The sequence below is a fragment of the Lagenorhynchus albirostris genome, chromosome 2 (genome assembly GCF_949774975.1).
Source record: "Lagenorhynchus albirostris chromosome 2, mLagAlb1.1, whole genome shotgun sequence".
In the NCBI taxonomy this organism is placed as follows: Eukaryota; Metazoa; Chordata; class Mammalia; order Artiodactyla; family Delphinidae; genus Lagenorhynchus; species Lagenorhynchus albirostris.
In genome coordinates this window covers 77,368,415-77,389,377 of record NC_083096.1, presented here as the reverse complement: position 1 = coordinate 77,389,377, position 20,963 = coordinate 77,368,415, and the positions used below count along the sequence as shown (strand labels likewise).

Below are 20,963 nucleotides of genomic sequence, written 5' to 3'. Positions count from 1 at the left end.
GTGGCGCACGGGCTTAGTTGCTCCGCGGCATGTGGGATCTTCCCAGACCAGGGCTCGAACCCATGTCCCCTGCATTGGCAGGCGCCACCAGGGAAGTCCCAGTACCCACTCTTAGCCATTACCATATTAGCATATTAGCAATAACATAATCGCATTCAGAGGCCTGACTGTAGTTCAGAAAGCTTCGGTAACTTGTTTAAGGTGACACAGTAAGCGGTAGAGCCAAGATTCAGACCCGGGCCCCCATGAATCTTAAAACTGTGCATTTCTGGGAATTCCCTGACAGTTTAGTGGTTAGGACTCCACGCTTTCACTGCCGGGGTTCGATCCCTGGTCGGAGAATTAAGATCCCGCAAGTCGCATGGTGAGGCCGGAAAAACAAACAAACAAACAAAAACAAAACAAAAACCTAAACTGTGCATTTCCCCATGCATTTTGGAAGGACCCAATGTGGGTAGACTACAGGGTGAAGGGGCGGGATACCAGATGGATAAATGAAATCCTGCCTTTTACTCTCCTGTAACCCTGAGTCTTACCCATGGAGCCGACATCCATCTCGCCTTCTTGTGGCCACATGACCCACTGCTCTTGGCAAGCAGTTAATAGGAAGTCCCACGTGGAGGGCTCAAGTCAACAAAGGGCTTAGCTCAGCCGACCCATGGGAGAAAGATGGGGTATTCAAGAAGGAGGAAGGCAGCTACCAAATAAGGGAACCATGCTTAGCCTGACTTCCCAGTACCAAGTCCATCCCCAGAGCTAGGAGTGTCAGCCTCCCATAAAAATAAGGGCCAAAAAACTCTAGGCAGTTGATAAGACTTTCTTAATCATGATATGGGGCTCTCAAGAGAAGAAATGGAAGATATAGTCCCCTCCCTCAAGGAGCTCATCATATAATTTATCCATTTGCGCAATCAGCAGACAGAATTTTATATGGTTAAGAGCAAGACTCTAGAGTCTGACTGTCTGGGTGTGAATTCTGCCTCTGCTACTTACTGTGTGACCTTGAGCAACTCACTTTACTTCTCTGTGCTCTGATTTCCACGCTTAAAACGAGGGTGATAATACCACCTACTTTATAAGATCATCATGAAGATTAAATGAAGTAATATTTGTAAAGTGATTAGAATAGTGTCTGGCATATAGTAAATGCTTAAGAGACTTATAGATAACCTGTAAATGAAACACTCCTTTTGTGGTTTAACTCCATAACAATTCAGAAATGGGGAAAGTCATAGGAGAAAAGAAATTAAGAAGGGTGTCACTAAAATAGTGAAGCCAAATAATGGACAGGATTTGGGAAGATGCAGAGGTGTGGCCCGGATCCAGGCAAAAATATGGAGGCAGAAACTGGCATGGTCAGGGTTACAGATGAGGTGGGGAGTGAGAAGGCATGCCAGACAGTAGACAGGGTAGGTGCTTGCAAGCCTCTGATCAGAGCATTTTCAACTGATAAATTCATAACCTTGTGTGTGTTTCTGTTTAAAGACACCTTATTTAATATCTATTGTTGATTCATTAACACTGAACTCATGACAAACAGCACTCTAAATCATGCCTGCAAGAAGCTTATCTAACACCCTTTTCCTCTGTAGGGCACATCCCAGCCTTCTTGCACCTGGGAAGCACTTCAGCACTGCAGTTGGGGGCCATTGTAAACAGCGAAATCACCAACAAAAAGCATACACACAAAAGCAAAACACATAGCACTAAACAGACCATGAATAGGACACTTGTTTACCGGATGAGAGCTGAAACAAGGAGGTAGAGCGCTGCCCTGTTGGACCTCAGTTGGTAACGTCACTATCCCATGACTCAAATTTTTTGCTGCTCTGAACACATCTGTGAATGACCATGAAAGCCTTATGATTACTGATTGGGGGGTTACAGATAAATTTTAGCAAGTAGGCAAAATTGACAAATATAGAAACTGTAAATCATGAGGATGAACCATACATAGAGGACCAGCTTCTTGGTCATGTGACCTGTCCAGTCACACAGAGACAACATTCAGAAGGGCCCCAAGCTTGGTTTAATGCTCTGCTGTTGTTACTGTCCTGAATTATTCCTAACTTTTTTTTAAATTGAAGTATAGTTGATTTACAATATTGTTAGTTTCAGATGTACAGTGAAGTGATTTGGTTATATATATATATGTTTTTTTCAGATTATTTTCCATTATAGGTTATTATAAGATATCAAATATAGTTCCCTGTGCTATACAGTAAACCCTTGTTGCTTATCTATTTTATATATAGTAGTATGTACCTGTTAATGCCATACCTTCCCCCCACCCCTCGAAATTCTTAACTTTTGAACAAGGGACCACACATCATTTTCATTTTGCACTAGGCTACAAATTATGTATCTGGTCCTGTATATGTTTGTGTAGGCATATTTTATTTCATAAATGAGATATTATAAATACTCTTCCTTTTTTCTTATATTTTCCTTTTTTAAAAACTCAGTATTATATCTTTGGAGATATTTTCATATTGACATATAGAAGTCTACTTTCCTCCTTTTAACATCCATAGTATAGGTGTATCATGATTTATTTTTCAAGCCTCCTATTGCTGGACATTACTTTATGAATTTTTAAAAATTATACTGAAAAGACCATCCTTGTTATACATACACAAACGCTTTGGCATATCTTCAAATTATATTCATACAGTATACTAGCAGTAGAATTGCTGCTACATCAAAGGATATTTGTATTTCAAATAATGATCATTATTGCCTTGTTGCTCTCTAAAAAGTTTGTGCTGATTTTCACTCATACCAAGAAAGTTTGAGAATGCCTGTTCTCAAATACAGCTTGCCGATTCCATAAGTTTCCAAACTTAAAAAGAATTTGCCAGTCTGATCAGCAAAAAAAGGTATTTTGTAGTTGTTTTAATTTGCATGTATTTAATCATGTGTGAAGTTGAACATTTTTTCTGTATGTTTATTTATTAATCATTTTTTCTCTGTTTTTGAATTTCCTGTTGCTATCCTTTGTTCATTTTCCTATTAGGCTGTCTTTAGTACTTCTTTATATAAATGAAAGAAATTAACCCTTTGCTTATTATATGAATTATAAGTATTATCCCTGACTTATGACTCTTTTGATTTTATTTGCAGCATTGCTTTATTTCCAATACAGGAACAAAGCTTTTCATGTTATACACTGAAACTTCTAGATGAGAGATATTTTAAATTTCAATCAGGGAATTCCCTGGCGGTCCAGTGGTTAGGACTTGGCGCTTTCACTGCAGGGGCCTGGGTTCGATCCCTGGTCGGGGAACTAAGATCCTGCAAGCTGTGCAGTGTGGCCAAAAAAAAAAAAAAAAAAAATTAAATCAATATCACTTCATGATAGCTTAGATATAAAGGGCCTGGGAGAGGAAGACATCAAAGATAACACCAGTGTTTCTAGGTTTGGGGAATAATAATAGTGTCCATACCAGGCTCCTCCAGCAGGAATCCTCCCAGTGATAGGTCTTCCCTGTGAGCTTAGGGAGCCAAAGTTTCAAAATCAAGAATTCATTAGAGTTTACTGCTTTTATTTTTTAATAAATGATTTAGGAATAATTTTAGATTCACAGAATAGTTGCAGAGATAGTAAGCAGAGAGGGTTCTCAGATACCCTACACCCAGTTTTCCCTACTATATATTAAAATACTACATTAACATGGTATATTTATCACAATTAATGAGCCAATATTGACACATTACTATTAACTAAAGTCCATACTTTCTTCAGATTTCCTTAGTTTTTAGTCTCATAACCTTTTTCTATTCCAGCATACCATATAATATTTATTAGTAATGTCTTCTTAGCCTCCTCTTGACTGTGACAATTGAGTTTCCTGCTTTTTGTCATTATCATTCCACATCAATTCACTAACGGGAGCAAAACCCTATCTGAACTAGCCATGCCCAGGATACAGAATCAGCAAATAGCTGACTCTAGATCCTTATCCCCACTCTCCTCCTGCTTCCAATCCCCCTTTTCTGAGTCTCTCAGGCACCCTCCACTTCCCCTACATTCACTCCAGTGCCCTGCGCATTCCTTCTGTGCCCTCTGACTTAACCTCTGACAACTTAGCAATGGTTAAGTCTTCCACTGAAATCAAAGGCTGTTTTCTACCTTCTTTGCCAAAGGTAGGGATTAACCCCCACATAGTCCCATAAATTTGCCTTATTTGTTTAGTTATATAATTATTTGTTTGTTTATCCCTCAATCAGAGTAGCTGGCTGGTTTTCTTAGTAGCTAGTCTCTGGTACAATTCTAAGAAAGAAGGTGCGGGCTTCCCTGGTGGCACAGCGGTTGAGAGTCCGCCTGCCGATGCAGGGGACACGGGTTCGCGCCCCGGTCCGGGAGGATCCCACATGTGAGCCTGCGCGTCCGGAGCCTGTGCTCCGCAACGGGAGAGGCCACAACAGTGAGAGGCGTGTACCGCAAAAAAAAAAAAAAAGAAAGAAAAAAAGAAAGGGGGTGCTCCTGATATTGGAGAGAATGAGGACTACGATCAGTAGAGGCAGGGAAGTTGGGAAGCAGAGCTGGGGTACTGGGGAACTTCGTGCACCTGGTTTGTATGTGTCCTAAGTAAAGGTGAGTTGCACAAGTGCAGAAGTCCTGGAAAAATTTAGAAATACAGATTTCATATACTAATGAGAGGTCAGTGTTTAAAATGGAGCTTGGAGAGATGTCTGCTTTTGGAGGTGGCAGTAGAAAGCATGAGAGTGAGGGAGAAGAGTAGGGGGCAGAGGAAAGAACCTTGTCCACAATTAGGAAACAGGGGAAGAAGTTCCCATGAAGGAGGCAGGGGAGGGGCTGGAGCTATGGAAGACCATGGACAGAGCAGTGGTGTAGGAACCCAAGGAGAAAAGAGTGTGGAAAACCAGGAAGCAGAGGAAGAAAAGCCACTCAGTAAAGGGAGGACTGAGACAAGGTCTTCAGTTTCTCAGCTCACGTGCAGAGGAGGGACGAGAGGACTTGGAACCCTCGTGTGATAAACTGCTTGACTCAGACGTCGTAAATAGAAAGGAAAGAAATCGGAGGGCAGCTTCAAGTTGCAAAAGGATGAGGATAAGTTTCTCTTATACATTTTCAGGGCATAAGGAAAGTAACTCAGGGAGGGAATTATTGAAGATGATAAAGAGGAAAGGGAGATTGGTGGAAGTAAGATTCTAGCTTTTAGTTTCCCTGCTTCACTTAGGATGAAGCTCATGAAGGCAGGGATTTCTGTCTGTTTCGACTTCTGTTATATTCCAGGAGCCTAGAACAGTGTCTGGTACCTGGTAGGTAGTCAATAAATATTGATGAATAGTGGAGAGGAACAGGAATTATTAAGTCTAGACACTAAGAGGAGAGGCTGGTTTTAGAATGAAGGATAAATAAATATCTCTTCCTCTGAGATCATAGGGAAAACTGAGGAGCCAGAGGGGGAGAAGGAACTCATGCCTGACGCCCTAGGCTGAATAATAAGGTACCTAGTGGAGGTGGACTGCAGGAAGGCGGGTCTGGCAGGGAACTGAGGGCAAAAATCCCCTCCTGCTCCCATGCAGGGCAGCCAAGAGCTGGCCTGGGACACCAGCTGGGCACTTTTCCCAGCCCTTGCATTCCAGCCGAGTCCCATACACAATGAAGAAATGGAGCTGACAGTGCAGTGACATGATTTAGGTTAATGAACCTAAATCACCTGCCAAGTGGGTGGGAAGTTGTTTTTCTGTCTGCCCACTTTTATAGAAAACATTTTTTTATGAATGATTCATGTCTTATTACTCAGAGCACAAACTTGTGAGCTGATAACAAGAGGTTAAAACCCAGAGAGAACATAGCTACCCCCACCCCATCCCATTCCCCCCAATTTCTGGTGTATGGGTATGCTCACCCTCTTGATTTTGGTGAGGATTTCACAGATGTGTATATATATATATATATATATATATATACACACACACACATACATATATATATGTGTGTGTGTGTGTGTCAAAACTATCAAATTATATATTTACGTGTGTGCAGTTCACTGTATGTCAATTATACCTCAATCAAGCTGTTTAGAAAAAGGAAAACAGAATCTTTTTATTTTTACCATTAAAAAAAATTTTTTTATTGGGGTATCGTTGATTTACAATGTCGTGTTAGTTTCAGGTATACAGCAAAGTGAATCAGCTATACATATATCCACTCTTTTTTGTTAAATTCTTTTCCCATATAGGCCATTACAGAGTATTCAGTAGAATCCCCTGTGCTATATAATAGCTCCTTATTAGTTACCTTTTTTATATGTAGTAGCATGTATGTGTCAATCCTAATCTTCCAATTTATCCCCCTCCCCATCTTTACCACTTTTAAGCATAAGGTTCAGTGGTAACAAACACATTCATCACATTGAGCAACCATCACCACCATCCATCCCTGTGAACACTTTTCATCTTCTAAAATGGAAACTATACCCATTAAACAGTAACTCTTCATTTCCTCATTCCCTGCCCCTGGCAACCACCAGTATATTCTTTTAAAATATATCTGGACAACCTATGTTTTCACCAATTGATCAAAAGGCAAATTGGATGTCTGTGTTAATGGCATAATAAAAACCTCAAATATAAGAATACTACCACAATCAATCTAGAAATCCTTAACATTGGTGTCAATATGTGGCGAATCTACTTTTTGTATGTGGCTGCAAAGAGGTACAGCTAGACGTCAACTGTGATGCTCATTCACTGGTGGTTAACCTTTCATGTCCCTAAACCTTTCTGTACCATCTTGTTTTCACTGAGACCAATCTACTTTTTATTTGCTTTAAAATATTTTATTGGAATCCTTTGGGTAAGACGAAGTAAAGGCCACCTAATTGATTTTGGTCCCCAAATTTCTAGGCAGTCCCCTCCCTCCACCCCAGGAGATTGACAGCTGCTCACGCGGGTTAATACAGGAAAGACGTGAAGTTCCAAGGATCTGTCCAACACCAGGTAGAGAACATCCTTTGTGTCAGCAAAATTCACAGTACCCAGGTAGAAGGCATGCTACTCTCCACTTCTTGTCACTCTCCACTTCTTGTCACAGCTTGTTGATGAAGTGGCAGGTACCATTACCTGGGCATCGCAGCTATCCCAACAGCACTTCTCCAAGAGGAAAATTCCAAACTTTAGGCCTTCAGCCACCAGACTATCCCTGAATCTCTGTGAAGGGGCACTGCCCCTGCTGGGCTTCCAAAGCTCTCACGCTTTATTCAAAAATAACACACTGGTGAACGTCTTAAACCCCTTTGAGGCGCTGCGGACCCTCCTTCGAGAATCAGGGGCCTGTACGCCGGCAGCTGTGCAAAGATGGCGCAGGCGGTCGCCTTCCTCTTGGAAGGTTGCACAACTGCCGCCAGGCGGATCCCAAAGCCACCATCTTCCCCATTCACGAGTTCACTGCACAAAGACGGAAAACAGAATTTTAAATGTAAATTTTTTTTGATCACAGAGTTTGGAATATATATATATATATATACACACACACATACACACACATATACACAGGTTTATATATATATATATTTTTTTAATTTTTTCAATTGCATATATAAATTTATCTAATTTATCTTTACAATCAAAGAAAAATTTATTTTGAAATAAAATAATTATTTGGGGGGAAAACAAAGGTCAACCCAGGGAGATGAGATACAAAGAGGGTCATTGTAAGATTTCCAGCCACATCTCAGGATAAACTAGCCACTCCCTCTCCTCGGGTGAAAACTGAAGAGGAAAAAGTCTTTGGTTAGCTGGGGTGAGAATGTTGTGTTCCTTTTATAAACTTTTTATAATTCTTTATTTAGCTCTCCTTGAGGCCATGGTCTCTTTGTAACCTTCAATCTATAGAAAACCCTCCCTTTCACAGCCTGGAGAGAAAGATGGCTTTTTCCTAGGGAAGCCAGTTGCTCTGCCATTCTGCTGGTGCCAAGGGTCCCATTTCTTCATCCTCCTGATACACTACAGAACTTGAGAGACACCAGTACAACTTACCGAATAGAGGGATCTGGGACCTGGTTTCCCTGCCCCCAGGACTCAGTGTTGAACCAAATCCTAGCTGAGGCCAGTTTACTTTAAACTTTTCTGAAGAGGTTTTGAAAATCATTTCCAAAGGAATGAAATTTAATTGGGTCAGGACTGAAATTACTCCCACTTTGGGTTCTGCCATCACATTGCAGCCTTAGGGCTTTTATGCCAGACAATATGCATGAAACAGTGCTGGGTGCTGTTCTTAATCCTCAAGAGAAAGGGTTGGTTCTTGATCTTGACTTGAAATTCAGAAAGCCTAGAGAATAAAATCCCTGGGGTGGGGGGGTCACAAATCCATATTTACTTTGTGAGTTGGAACTGGTCTGCTTAATAAAGCTCATTCATAAGTGAGGATGGTAAAAGTCAACACACTTCCTGAACTAACAGGCCCCAAATTCACCAAAAATATCCAAAGGACTCCAAGGGGAACAGAGCCAAGTGTGCTAGTAATTGCCTTATAATCCTTCAGGCTTTAGCTCCAAAGCCAGTTCCTCAGAGGGAGTTCTCTTGGTCAGACCACTCTCCAAACCTTGTCACCATCATGATGCCCTTTTAAAACTGACTTCAGGGGACTTCCCTGGTGGTGCAGTGGTTACGAATCCACCTGCCAATGCAGGGGACATGGGTTCGATCCCTGGTCTGGGAACATCCCACATGCCACGGAGCAACTAAACCCGTGTGCCACAACTACTGAGCCTGTGCTCTAGAGCCTGCGCCACAACTACTGAGCCTGCGCGCCATAACTACTGAAGCCCACATACTCTAGGGCCCGTGTGCCGCAACTACTGAGCCCGTATGCTGCAACTACTGAAGCCCATGCACCTAGAGCCTGTGCTCTGCAACAAGAGAAGCCCCTGCTCGCCGCAACTAGAGAAAGCCCACACACAGCAACGAAGACCCAACACAGCCAAAAATAAATAAACAAATAAAATAAATAAATAAAATTGACTTCATAGCACTTATTAGCATTTTATCAATTAATTTACCTGTTTATTTTCTGTCTCTCCTACACTGGAAGAGAATCTCCATGGGAGCAGGGATCTCACCTCCTGTGTTCATCACTCTATTACCACAATAATGTAGAATAATGGCTTCCCCCAAACGGCCACCTCCTAATTCTAGGAACTCCTGAATATGTTACCTCATGTCATAAAAGGGACTTTGCAGATCTGATTAAGTTAAGGATGGGGACTTAAAAGTGGGGAGAGTAGCCTGGATTATCCAGGTGGGCCCAACGTAATCATGAGGGTCTTTATAAGAGGGAAGGAGGATCAGTGTCAGAGAAGGAGATATGACAACAGCAACAGCAGTCAGAAAGTGGGAGAGAGATTGGAAGATGCTGTGCTGCTGGCTTTGAAGATGGAGGAAGGGGCCACGAGCCAAGGAATGTAGACAGCTTCTAGAAGCTGGAAAAGACAGGGGAATAGAGTCTCTCCTAGCCTCTAGAAGGAACGCAGCCCTGTGACAACTGATTTTAGGATTTCTGATCTCCAGAACTGTAAGGTGATAAATTTGTGCTGTTTTAAGCCACTAAATTTGTGCTAATTTGTTACAGCAGCCATAGAAAACTAATACAAATGGTACCTGATGCATAGCAGATGCTCAACAAACATTTATTGATTGACGAGCTTCCTTATATCTGAGACCCCAGCCTACAATAAAAACAATACTTTGCAACTTCATAGTGTTGTACAATAGCAAAATGAGATCATAATCCTAATCTCATTTTATTTTCACAATTATTATCCTTATATTACAGACAAGGAAAATAAAACTCAGTTGTCAATTTCCCATAGAGGCAGAAGGTAGATTCAGAACCAATATCCTTATTTTCTCCTTATTTTTGTGTAATGTATAAACAATGTTAACAGTAAAGGACAGGTAAAAAAAATTTTCATTCACAATCCTTTTACTCTAATAGATCAACTAGTTTTATTTTTCTATGTCTTCTTCCAGGTCTCATCTATGTAAACGTAAAAAATCTTTGTAATTATAGTATGTGTTACATATATACGTAGTTTTCATTTTTCTGGTTAATATTATTTTACTGCCTGGGTGTGTTGGTTTGGGTCTTTTGGGAAACAGCTGCTGAGACAAAGATAACAATATAAGAAGTTCATTGGGGGTAACACCTGTAAAAGATAAAGAGAGAGGAAGCAGGATTGGGCGTGGAGAGCCCCAAGTCATGATGCAGCTCTGACGGTCTCAGCCAGCCCAACACGGAGATCTGGGAAAAAGATAGCCAGTTAGACGAGCAGAAATGGCCAGTCCTGGTACCCACATCAGGCTCAGTCATTGGCTGGGGGCTGTCTGGGGAAAGTATGGTCTCAACTGGAATATAATAGTGAATCCTGAAGGTGTTGCAACTGGAAGCTGTGAGATCACTGCATTCTGGTAGGTGAACAGAAATAGTTTTCTGAAGGGGATCCAAGTGGGGCACCTCCACAGCTGCTACAGTCCACACCTTGTGTCACGTGGATTCACTTCTCCATACATATTGAGTAAGTGTTCCCTGGACCTCTTCTCAGGAGAAACTCAGTTGAGGGAGGTTAGTGGAATAATGTACAGCTCCATTGCTGCAGTTGGTCTCAGGGCTGCAACTGGTGCTCATTGTTTCCTTCCTCCATTCTAAATCCCCTTTGCCCTTGGCCTTCACCTCTACTGGTCTCAGTGGCTTATCCAGTGGTGCAGCCCAAACACTAATTCCTGAAGGGTCTGAGGTACCTTCTTAGGTCAGGGTTGCTACACTTGTCCATTCATGGTCACAACTAGGCAAGGGAGTACCAAGAGGTGCCCAGGTGGGTCACGGCGCACATTCCTCCCTGTCCCAACTGGGTAACTGAAGGAAGTCTACCTCTTCCCTGATCAGAGCCAATGACCCCTGACCACATGGTAATTTCTTGCCTGCTGCTCTCTGTATACAAGGAGTCCAAAGTGCCCAGGTGGCGGCCACTGCATGAAACTCAATGTTACCCTTGTGAAAAGGATATATCCTTTGGGGGATTAGAACTTCAAACCCTGCAGAGCCCAGAGTTGCAGGAACAGGAAGCACAAAGTCCCCATTGGGTCACTGAGAATGATGGTAAGTAGGTGCTATTGTCTGAATGCTTGTGTCCCTCCAAAATTCATATGTTGAAATCCTAATGCCCAATATGATGGTGTTAGGAGGTAGAGCCTCTGTGAGGTGATTAGGTCCTCAGAGAGAGCCCTCATGAATGGGATTAGTGTCCTTATTAAAGAGGTCCAAGAGACACCCCTCCCTGCTTCTGCCATGTGAGGACACAGTGAAAAGATAGACATCTAAGAACCAGGAAGCCCTTACCAAATACCAAGATGCTGTACTTCCCAGCCTCCAGAACCATGAGAAATAAATGTTTGTTGTTTTTTACCTACCTGATAATGTGGCCTTTTGTTGTAACAGCACGAGCTGAGACTGCGGGGCTACTCCTTTCCTGCTCCAGGCCCCACTCAGCACTGGCACTTTTTTTTGTCACCTAGTATGTGGGCCAGAGCAGTATTCCTAGCGTGGAAAGTATTGCCTTCACAAGCTGAAGAGGCCTCCCAGGTCTGTGATCCTTTCTTTGTGGTAAAGGATGGAAGATGAAGTAGTTTGTCTTTTACTTTGGAAGGGATGTCCTGGCATGTCTCTTAAACACTGGACTCTTAAGAACTTTACTGATGTAAGAAAGACTTTACTGATATAAGACTTGACTTTAGTCTTACTGAGGTAAGACTAACTGATGTAATTTACTGATGTAAGAATTTCTGGGTGCCCAGGCCTGCAGCAGGGAGAGGGAGAAGGAGGGGCAGGGGGCAGGCACTGGAAGGTGCTTCCCACAAAAGTGTTTGTTGAAGCCTTTTGCTAAATCATGCATCCTGTTCAAAATGGAGAAAAATAGTTTTAAAAGCTCGACCTCGGGACTTCCCTCGTGGTCCAGTGTTTAAGAATCCACCTTCCAATGCAGCGGACGCGGGTTCGATCCCAGGTTGGGGAACTAAGATCCTACATGCCGCAGGGCAACTAAGCCCGTGCACCGCAAACTACTGAGCCCATGCACACTGGAGCCTGCACGCCACAACTAAAGAGAAGCCCATGCGCCAATGAAGACCCCACACTGTAACAAAAGATCCCATATGCCGAAACTAAGACCCAAAGGAGGCAAAAACAAAGTAAATAAATAAAATTAAAAAAAAAAGAAAAAGTCCACCTAAGGGGCTTCCTTAAAAGAGAAGATTCCAGGACTTCCCTGGTGACGCAGTGGTTAAGAATCCGCCTGCCAATGCAGGGGACACGGGTTCAATCCCTGGTCTGGGAAGATCCCACATGCCGCGGAGCATCTAAGCCCGTGTGCCACAACTACAGAGCCTGCGCTCTAGAGCCTGCAAGCCACAACTACTGTGCTACAACTACTGAAGCCCACGTGCCTAGAGCCCATGCTCCGCAACAAGAGAAGCCACTGCAATGAGAAGCCCGTGCACCGCAACGAAGATTAGCCCCTGCTCGATGCAACTAAAGAAAGCCTGCGCACAGTAATGAAGACCCAATGCAGCCAAAAATAAATAAATAAAATAAATAAATAAATAAATTTTAAAAAAGAGAGAGAAGACTCCAATCCTCTCTGTAGACAATGTAATGCACTCTTGGTTGATATGCAGAAGTTTCTAAAAGACAAATTGACTTCGGTAATTGCTCTAAAAAAATCTTTACAGCAAGCAAACAGAGTTTGGATCTAACTATTCTTTTGAGTTCACATCTGAGACCTGCCTAAATTTAAAATAAACTATATGTTTTCTGTGTGGAAAAAAAAAAAAGAACTTCTGTAGGGATTATCTTCCACACTCTGGAGTGTGTGTGTCTTTTTTTTTTTTTTTTTTAAGTTTCACTTAATATACAATTGAATTTTACTTTTATTATTATTTTTTTAAATTTTTGGCTGTGTTGGGGCTTCGTTTCTGTGCGAGGGCTTTCTCTAGTTGTGGCAAGTGGGGGCCACTCTTCATCGCGGTGCGCAGGCCTCTCACTATCGTGGCCTCTCTTGTTGTGGAGCACAGGCTCCAGACGCTCAGGCTCAGTAGTTGTGGCTCACGGGCCTAGCTGCTCCGCGGCATGTGGGATCCTCCCAGACCAGGGCCCAAACCCGTGTCCCCTGCATTAAGCAGGCAGATTCTCAACCACTGCGCCACCAGGGAAGCCCAGTGTGTGTCTTACCTAGGCTTTTAGTGTGCTAGCTCCTGTTGCTCATCCTGACTGATCAGCATGATGTCATCAATGTAACGGACCAGAGGGATGTTGTGCAGGATGTCCACACGGCACAGACTGTTTCTGACTAGGTAGGGTGGATCCACTGGAAGCTGGACTTTGGCTAGGACTCTACTTATCACCCGACTCTCACAGGCTCCCACTCCAACACAGGGGTGAGAATGACACTTTGGGTCTCCAGGTGTCAATGTCAACTTAGATTCTGTGTCCAACAGTCCTCAAAATGCCTGGGTGTTCTCTCCTATATCTACAGTTACTTGAGGAAATAGTCCTAAGTCCCTTTTTGGAAAGACTACAGTATATACTTACTGTGCTGTTGCCAGTCTTGGAGACATGGCCACCTCTTTAATCAAAGAATTCTTGGTCTGGAAACTGACTGAGGTTGGGGAACTAGACAAGGGACCATGATTTTTTACTGGGACCTCCATCCTGAGGTTTCTGCTTATCTATTTTTGCTTTCTTTTCATATATGCAGCAATACCCTTGTTTTGACTGCCCATTTATTTTGCCCCTAGGGATGCCATGTTCTATTACTCATCTACACAACTCTTTGTGTCAAGCTCCTGGGCTGTCCCTCTGACCTTGCCAGTCATTAGGATCATTAATAACCCCCAGGCTTCTGGCAGTTAAATGCTGCCACTTGGCCTCTATCGCTGTTGCTATAGAAGAGCGAAACTGTGACAGCATCTCCTCTTGTTAGCTCTGGCTTGCAGAAGAAAGCCAACACTGAGCTTCTTAGTAATGCTGGTACTCCTCTTACCAGCACATTCCTGATGGCACTGGTAAATGGGGTTGTTCTAGACCTTCCATGGAACATCCTTTGGTAGGGTTTCTGGCCTCTTATAATTGACTCTAGCATGGCCACTTCACTGAGCCATTTAATCCTTTCTCCCTCCCAACTGCTGTGGCAATTCAGGCAATTGAACTTCACTCAGCAAAAGTTATCACATCCTCCAGGTTTCTAGGAGCCACACAGGCAGGTCCTTACAAGGAAGTTAAATTCTATTCCAGGGGAGGGGGTCCCAGTCAATAAACTCTTCCTTATTCAGTCTTGTATTTCAGCCCCTTGATTAAGCATCATCAAAAACCCAATCCCAGGGGCTTTCCTGGTGGCACAGTGGTTACGAATTCGCCTACCAATGCAGGGGACACGGGTTCGAGCCCTGGTCCAGGAAAATCCCACATGCCGCGGAGCAACTAAGCCTGTGCACCACAACTACTGAGCCTGTGCTCTAGAGCCCACGAGTCACAACTACTGAGCCCACATGCCACAACTACTGAAGCCTGCGCGCCTACAGCCCGTGCTCCGCAACAAGAGAAGCCACTGCAATGAGAAGCCTGCGCGCTGCCACAAAGAGTAGCCCCTGCTCGCCACAACTAGAGAAAGCCTGAGCACAGCAAGGAGGACCCAACGAGGCCAAAAAAAAAAAACTCAACCCCATAGATACTCCCCAACTCTTACCAGTTCATATTGGTCAGTTCTTGCAGCTACTTTGGGTATGTCCTTTTCTTCCCTTATCAAGACCAGCATGTTCTTACTGGACTATGCTGTCACTTAACCCTAATTAAGATCCTGGCAGTCAGGAGAGGAGGTGGAAGCAAATTCTGAGGGGGAGAGCCCTCTGCAGTGTCTTCACACATGGAGGGAGTGCTAGCTCCTAACAGGAAAGGGTGGGCCCCCTTCTAAGGCTCTGAGGTGCTCAGAAGAGTGTAGGGAGCCAAAATCTTTGGGGGCACCACCTAGATACCTCCCTCCATGTGTCAGGGTCCTGGGTTTTCCTAACCAGGATCCTGACCTTGATTACAGGTCTGCCTCCTGGAACTCTCAAGTCTTGAGTTTGGTCTTCAGCTTTTTTTTTTCCCCCTCTCCCATTGTTATAGATAAGGGCCTCTTTGTAACCCATCAAAGAAGCTCTCTGGCCTTCACAGTCAATTTTCAATGTTTGGTAACTGCTCTCAGCTTTTCATTATCTCTTGGCAGGACTCAATGCAACTTAATAAGTCAGCTAATTCCATTGTCCTTGTATTCGCTGCTATCCCTCCCCCTACCACATATGTCCGAATTGTTGCACCATAGGAATATTTTCCCACTTCACCATCAGTGAAAGTTTTAGCAAATGCGCCACCACCTTGTCCCAGTGACTATCTGTACCCCACATACTATCCAGGAGGGGTTCTTATTGCCAGCCAGGCAGTGAGTAATGCAGTTCCCAAACCCCATCTTACTGCCAGCCTTCTCAGACCACTCCTGGAACCAACTGAGTCAGTTCAGGTGGTCTGGCAAGCAGATGCTGAGACAAAATTAGGAGTGCAAGAGATTTATTGGGTAGCAATGCCTATGAAAGATCAAGGGGAAGGAAGCAGGAATGGGTAAGTAAAGCGTTTGGATAGTAATACAAAATTGGGCAAGGAGAATCTCAAGTCATGATGCAGACAGATCCTCCCAAGTTGCAGTTGACCCAGTGAAAAGTTCCAGAGCAAACAGTGGGCAGAAATGGCCAAGCCCTAATGTCCACATGGTGCCTAGTCATAGGCTGATAGCTGCTCAGTGAGAGTGGGGCCTCAGTGAGAGTGGGGTCTCTAACACTGTAACAAATCCCAAAGGTGATGTAGCTGGAGGCTGACAGCTAACAGCACTCTGGCAGTTGAATGCCAGTGTCTTTTTTTTTTTTAATTAATTAATTTATTTTTGGCTGTGTTGGGTCTTCGCAGCTGCCCACGGGCTTTCCCTAGTTGCTGTGAGCGGGGGCTACTCTTTGTTGTGGTGTGTGGGCTTCTCATTGCAGTGGCTTCTCTTGTCGAGCATGGGCTCTAGGCACGTGGGCTTCTAGTTGTGGCACGTGGGCTCAGTAGTTGTGGCGCACGGGCTTAGTCGCTCCGTAGCGTGTGGGATCTTCCCGGACCAGGGCTCAAACCTGTGTCCCCTGCACTGGCAGGCAGATTCTCAACCACTGAGCCACCAGGGAAGTCCCCAGAGTCCTTCTTAAAGGGAGAGCTGAGCTACATATCTCTGTGGCTGCCATATCAGGTATTTTGTCTTCGAGTCCAGTGCTATTTCCATATATCATCTTGCCTCTGTATTTGAAACATGAACTTTGAGAAACAGAAAAGAACCTAAGTAAATCAGAGTGGGACTCTGCTGAAATTCTTTGCCACAATGGACTGTGAGAGAATGTGGGGCTTCGGGAATGTGTGCATAGGTTTAAGCTGCCTAGTTTCTGCCTCCTTCACCAATGAGGAAAGGAAAGTGGGGTGTGAGGTACAATCAGCTCTTGTTTGGCTGTGTGGAGGAAAGCTGGCTGTCTCCTCAGAATGGCAATTTACCAACTCGGGAAAAGAAATTATTCAGAAGGAATCTGTCCCTTTTAATTACCACTGGAATTGGAAGTACGTAGCCTTCTTGCTCTTTTTTCCTTTTAAATAATACTCATATTTTGAATGTATGCTGGAGACTGAACATGATGGAATTTAGTTGCTCAGAGCATTAGAGGTGGGGCAGCTGGGATCAAAGGGTTAAAGGGTATAGGGTCACCTGAGGAGCTGGGAGAGGAGTCTTTCCCTTGTCAGGAGTGACTCTGATTAGGCTGAAAATGTTGCTTGGAATTCTTTGTCCCAAATAGTTATCTTGTGTCAGATATGGTTACACTTACTCATGTTTCTAACTGATAATAAAAAGAGGAGCTGGAAGACAGAACATGACTTCTGCCCCCAAAGAAGCCAAAGGAAACAATATAATTATGGAATCTGCAATCATCTTTTTTTTTTTTTTAATTTTTAGTTTTGGCCACATTGCGTGGCTTGTGGGATCTTAGTTCCCTGACCAGGAATCGAACTCAGGCCCTCAGCAGTGAAAGTGCAGAGTCCTAACCACTAGACTGCCAGGGAATTCCCATCATCTCCTTAATTTCTCAGAAGAAACTGAGTTCCAGAGATTTTAGGAAACTTGGCTAGGATTACAGCTTTCTCAGAAGTAAAATTAGAATATAGGTCTCGACTCCTGACTCAGTGCTCTACCTCAGTGATGTTCACTCATAAAGTCTCTTGTGGAAAGAGTGGAGGACGTGGGTCAGAAAAAATGAAAGATCATTTGGGGACTTGGAGATCCTGAACCCAAAGATTGGAAGAGTATATCAAGCGAGTACATAACGTGACCATTTCTTATTATCTTCCCTAACAACACCCATAATAAAAATTTTACCCAACCAGGAAAAGCCCCAAGCATTAGTATAATTACAGGTTGTTACTGCTGTTGAAGAGCAGAGTATTTGTAATGGATTTTGTAAAGAAATGGTGAGTAATGTGCTAAAAGGACATCAGGGTGACTGGTCTCTTTCTTTTCCCTCCCTTGGTCACACTCTAGCGTAGGACTTGCCACCTCAATCAAGCCTTGCCATTGCATTTATCATCCCAACCTAGATTAACCTTCTGAAGTACTGCCACTTTCTTGTTCAAAAACCTTCAATAGCTCTCTATGACCTACCAATAAAGTCCACATTCCTTATCCTGATATTCAAGGCCTTGTAAAATTTATCCCAGAATCTACCTTTCCAGTCTATTTCTCAATCCTCACCTGTCCCTGTGCTCAGCCTGTAGAATCTCCTTCTAGTTCCAAAATAAACATTGTGCTTTCCTGCCCCAAGGCCCTTCCCCCCACCTCTCCCCTTCACCTACCTGTTTTTTCAAGGTCCACATTAGATACCACCCCATTCTAGTTGGAAGGAAGACTTTTCAGTACTATTTCATTTGTGCCATTTATTGGGCACTTTTCATATCCTTCTTTAGGCTCATAGGTAATTCCAACAGCTTCAAAACTTGTTTACACAGTCTCCGGCCCTCAGAATCACTCTTATTTTTGGCAGGTCCATCTATCTGGTGAACTAAAGTTACCTGACTCAACTTTCTCAACTCCCCACTCCTTCATACCTGGTCTTCCAATTTAAGTTCTAGAACACAAAATTTACCTTTTCTTCTGTGTCAGGCTTTGAGTGCTCGCTCGCACTCTCTCTCTCTCTCTCTCTCTCTCTCTCGTACTTCTTGAATCTTGCTCACTCTTCTCGCTTATCCTCAAAATACAACCAAGTCTCTCTTTCCTGAAAACAAAACCAAACCAACATACAACTTCCCCTTTCTTTCACCCTGTTTTTCTTTAAGTCAAGGTACCTTTTCTCCTCTTTTCTTGGTATACTCCTGTTACTGCAGTTTGACCTAAGGGTCTGCCACGCTGTTGAAACTGACATCTGGAAGATCAACCATAACTTCTAAATGCCAAATTCCAGTCTCTTCTACTTGAACACGTCCCTTCTATGGACTTTTTCATCTACCTCTCTGACTACTCCATCACTGGCTTTTGTTTTTCTTCCTCTGTCCCATACTTTTCAAGGTTTGTTCTTTGGTCCTCTTTAGAAACTTCCACTTCTGTGGGGATGATTCTTAGATCTGTCTCTAGCCCTAGCTTCTCTTCTATGCTTCATTTCCAGTTGTTTGCTAGACGTGTGTGTGTGTGTGTGTGTGTGTGTGTGTGTGCGTGTGTGTCCCACCTACTTCTCCAAGATGGCAAGTTCCAAAGTTAATTTATTTTATTCTTCCTCTTCCAGGCTATCCCCAAATCTCTTCTGTCTCCTGTCCTTTCACTCTCAGCCAGTGGCATCACCCCCTTTCAGTTATTTGTTTATCTTTAATTACTCTTCCTGTGTAGCTTCCTGCTGCTCCATTTAGGAACTGGCCACAGAATAATAGGTGATCTCTGAGACGATTTCAGTAGAGTTTTTAGTGGTAGTGGTGATAGTCTTGGAGAACTCAGGAAAGAATTGCAGGATAAGAATTTGGCTCCAAATTCACTGCTTTCAATGAAGCTGTCTCCAATTTACTTAGAACATTCTCTCCTACACCATTTCACAAAAGTAAAATTACTCTCTTGAGTACGTATCAATGTAATTCATTTCTTCTTTCTGGATACTATATTTCGCTCTAATTTTCTATCTTTGCTATATTTATAAACTGGTCAATTTTGCCAAATTGTTACATTTCTTAAGGAGACAGACCACAAACTCTGGAAAAGGCATTGGTGTCATCTTTGCCATCTGTACCTGATGATAGTGTCTCTCTCAGATTGAGTACTTCCTCGAGGGACAGATGATGATGACTGTGACTCAGAAGTCTCCTGGTTTTTTCTTGTAATCTGTGTTCATAGTGCAGGGGTGGGGTGTCTCCTTTGCCACTCTAACTTTGTATTTACTACAAATACACGAAATATACTAATTATTGAGGTGTTAACTTAGGAGAGTTTAGGAGTTTCCACTTTTCCAATATTTGGGTCAATTAAACAATCTCAAATTTCAAAAGAAAAAAAAAAACTCTTCAAAAACCACCCCAGTGGGCTGGAGATAACGTAGTCCTGGAGAGACATTTCCTTTTCCGATCCCCCCTGTTCCTCACTCCACCGCCCGCTGTTCCTCCCTGGGGCATGGGCAGGTTTGATGGCTCAGATCCCTACATAAAGCTTCCCTTGGAATGCTGAGACTTTGCGTCCCAGCCTAGGAACTGGGAGGTGGACTTTAATCTCCAGGACCTACATCTAGCCTTCGAAGTTTGGGGGGAGGGGAAGGAAATGAGCTCCCGAGAAAGCACTAGACTGTCAGCAGCATGTAAGAGTCCTCTTCAACCCTAAATAGGTACACAATAAATATCTGTTGAATAAATGAGAACATCAGAACCCAACAACGTAAACTAAGTCAATCTCTTTTTTACATACCTCAACGATTAAAATCTAGGAAGTCAGCTTTACCGCTGTTTACACCTAGTAGATTAGCAGAGTGCCTGCAGTTTGCTGAGCACCCCTGACTTTACTCTTCAGGGCACTGGGATCAATTTCCCCACTTCTTGAAAGGCTAAATCCCAAAATGGATTTATAATCTGGGGTTGAGACCTCCTTCTGTTTAGAATGAGTCATTCCCGTTCCCTGTAAACTCACCCCGCCCCTTCCCATTCATTCATTCAACAAATATTTATTAAGCGCCTAACATATGCCGATCCCTTTGCAGGCGTTTGGGATAAACCAGAGAAAAAAACAAGAGCTCTTTGCCCTGGTAGAACTTAGCGTAGGGCAAGAGACAAACGACGACTATGAATTTTAGATTAAATTATATGATTTGGAAATTGATACATACTACCGAGAAAAAGGTGCCAGGCTGAATGATTTGTGGAGGCCAGGAGACAGGGGTGGAGAATCCAAGATTGGGATCCAGCTCAGGTTGGGGAAAAGGGAGACGGAGCTGAAGTGGAGGAGGTGCTGACGTCGGGGGACCGGGAAGATATTTTCCGCAGAATGCGACGGAAGAGTATTCTGGCTTATGCGGAGGTAGGTGAAGAGCAGAAAGGAGTCTGGACAGAGATTCCCGTCGAGAAGCCGGCAGGCGGGGGACTCTTCTGCAGCTGAGGAGAGAAGATGCTCTGGCTGGAGGATCCTGGTCCAGGGGCCGGGCGGGGGCCGTCAAGGGCGGCCAACCACTAAGTCCCCAAAATGGCCTCCCGATGCCCCTCGCAGCCCCACCCCCGCCCCCGCACTCCACCGCTCGCCGGCCCACGTGACCCGACCGGCCCCTCCCGCCCACCCGGGCTAGCGACCCCGGGTCCGGGTCCCTGCGGCGGTGGCCCCGCC

The 20,963-nt window shown here is 43.8% G+C and overlaps 1 long non-coding RNA gene across 1 annotated transcript; it reads right to left on the bottom strand.

The window, feature by feature from the left end:
- Positions 1-6,094: 6,094 nt before the first annotated feature.
- LOC132515978 (uncharacterized) lies at positions 6,095-20,847 on the bottom strand. The gene is made up of 2 exons (XR_009539225.1): positions 20,473-20,847; positions 6,095-7,419 (listed from the first exon to the last, which is right to left on the bottom strand). It is a non-coding gene; the product is annotated as an uncharacterized LOC132515978 (long non-coding RNA).
- Between the last annotated feature and the right edge of the window lie 116 nt (positions 20,848-20,963).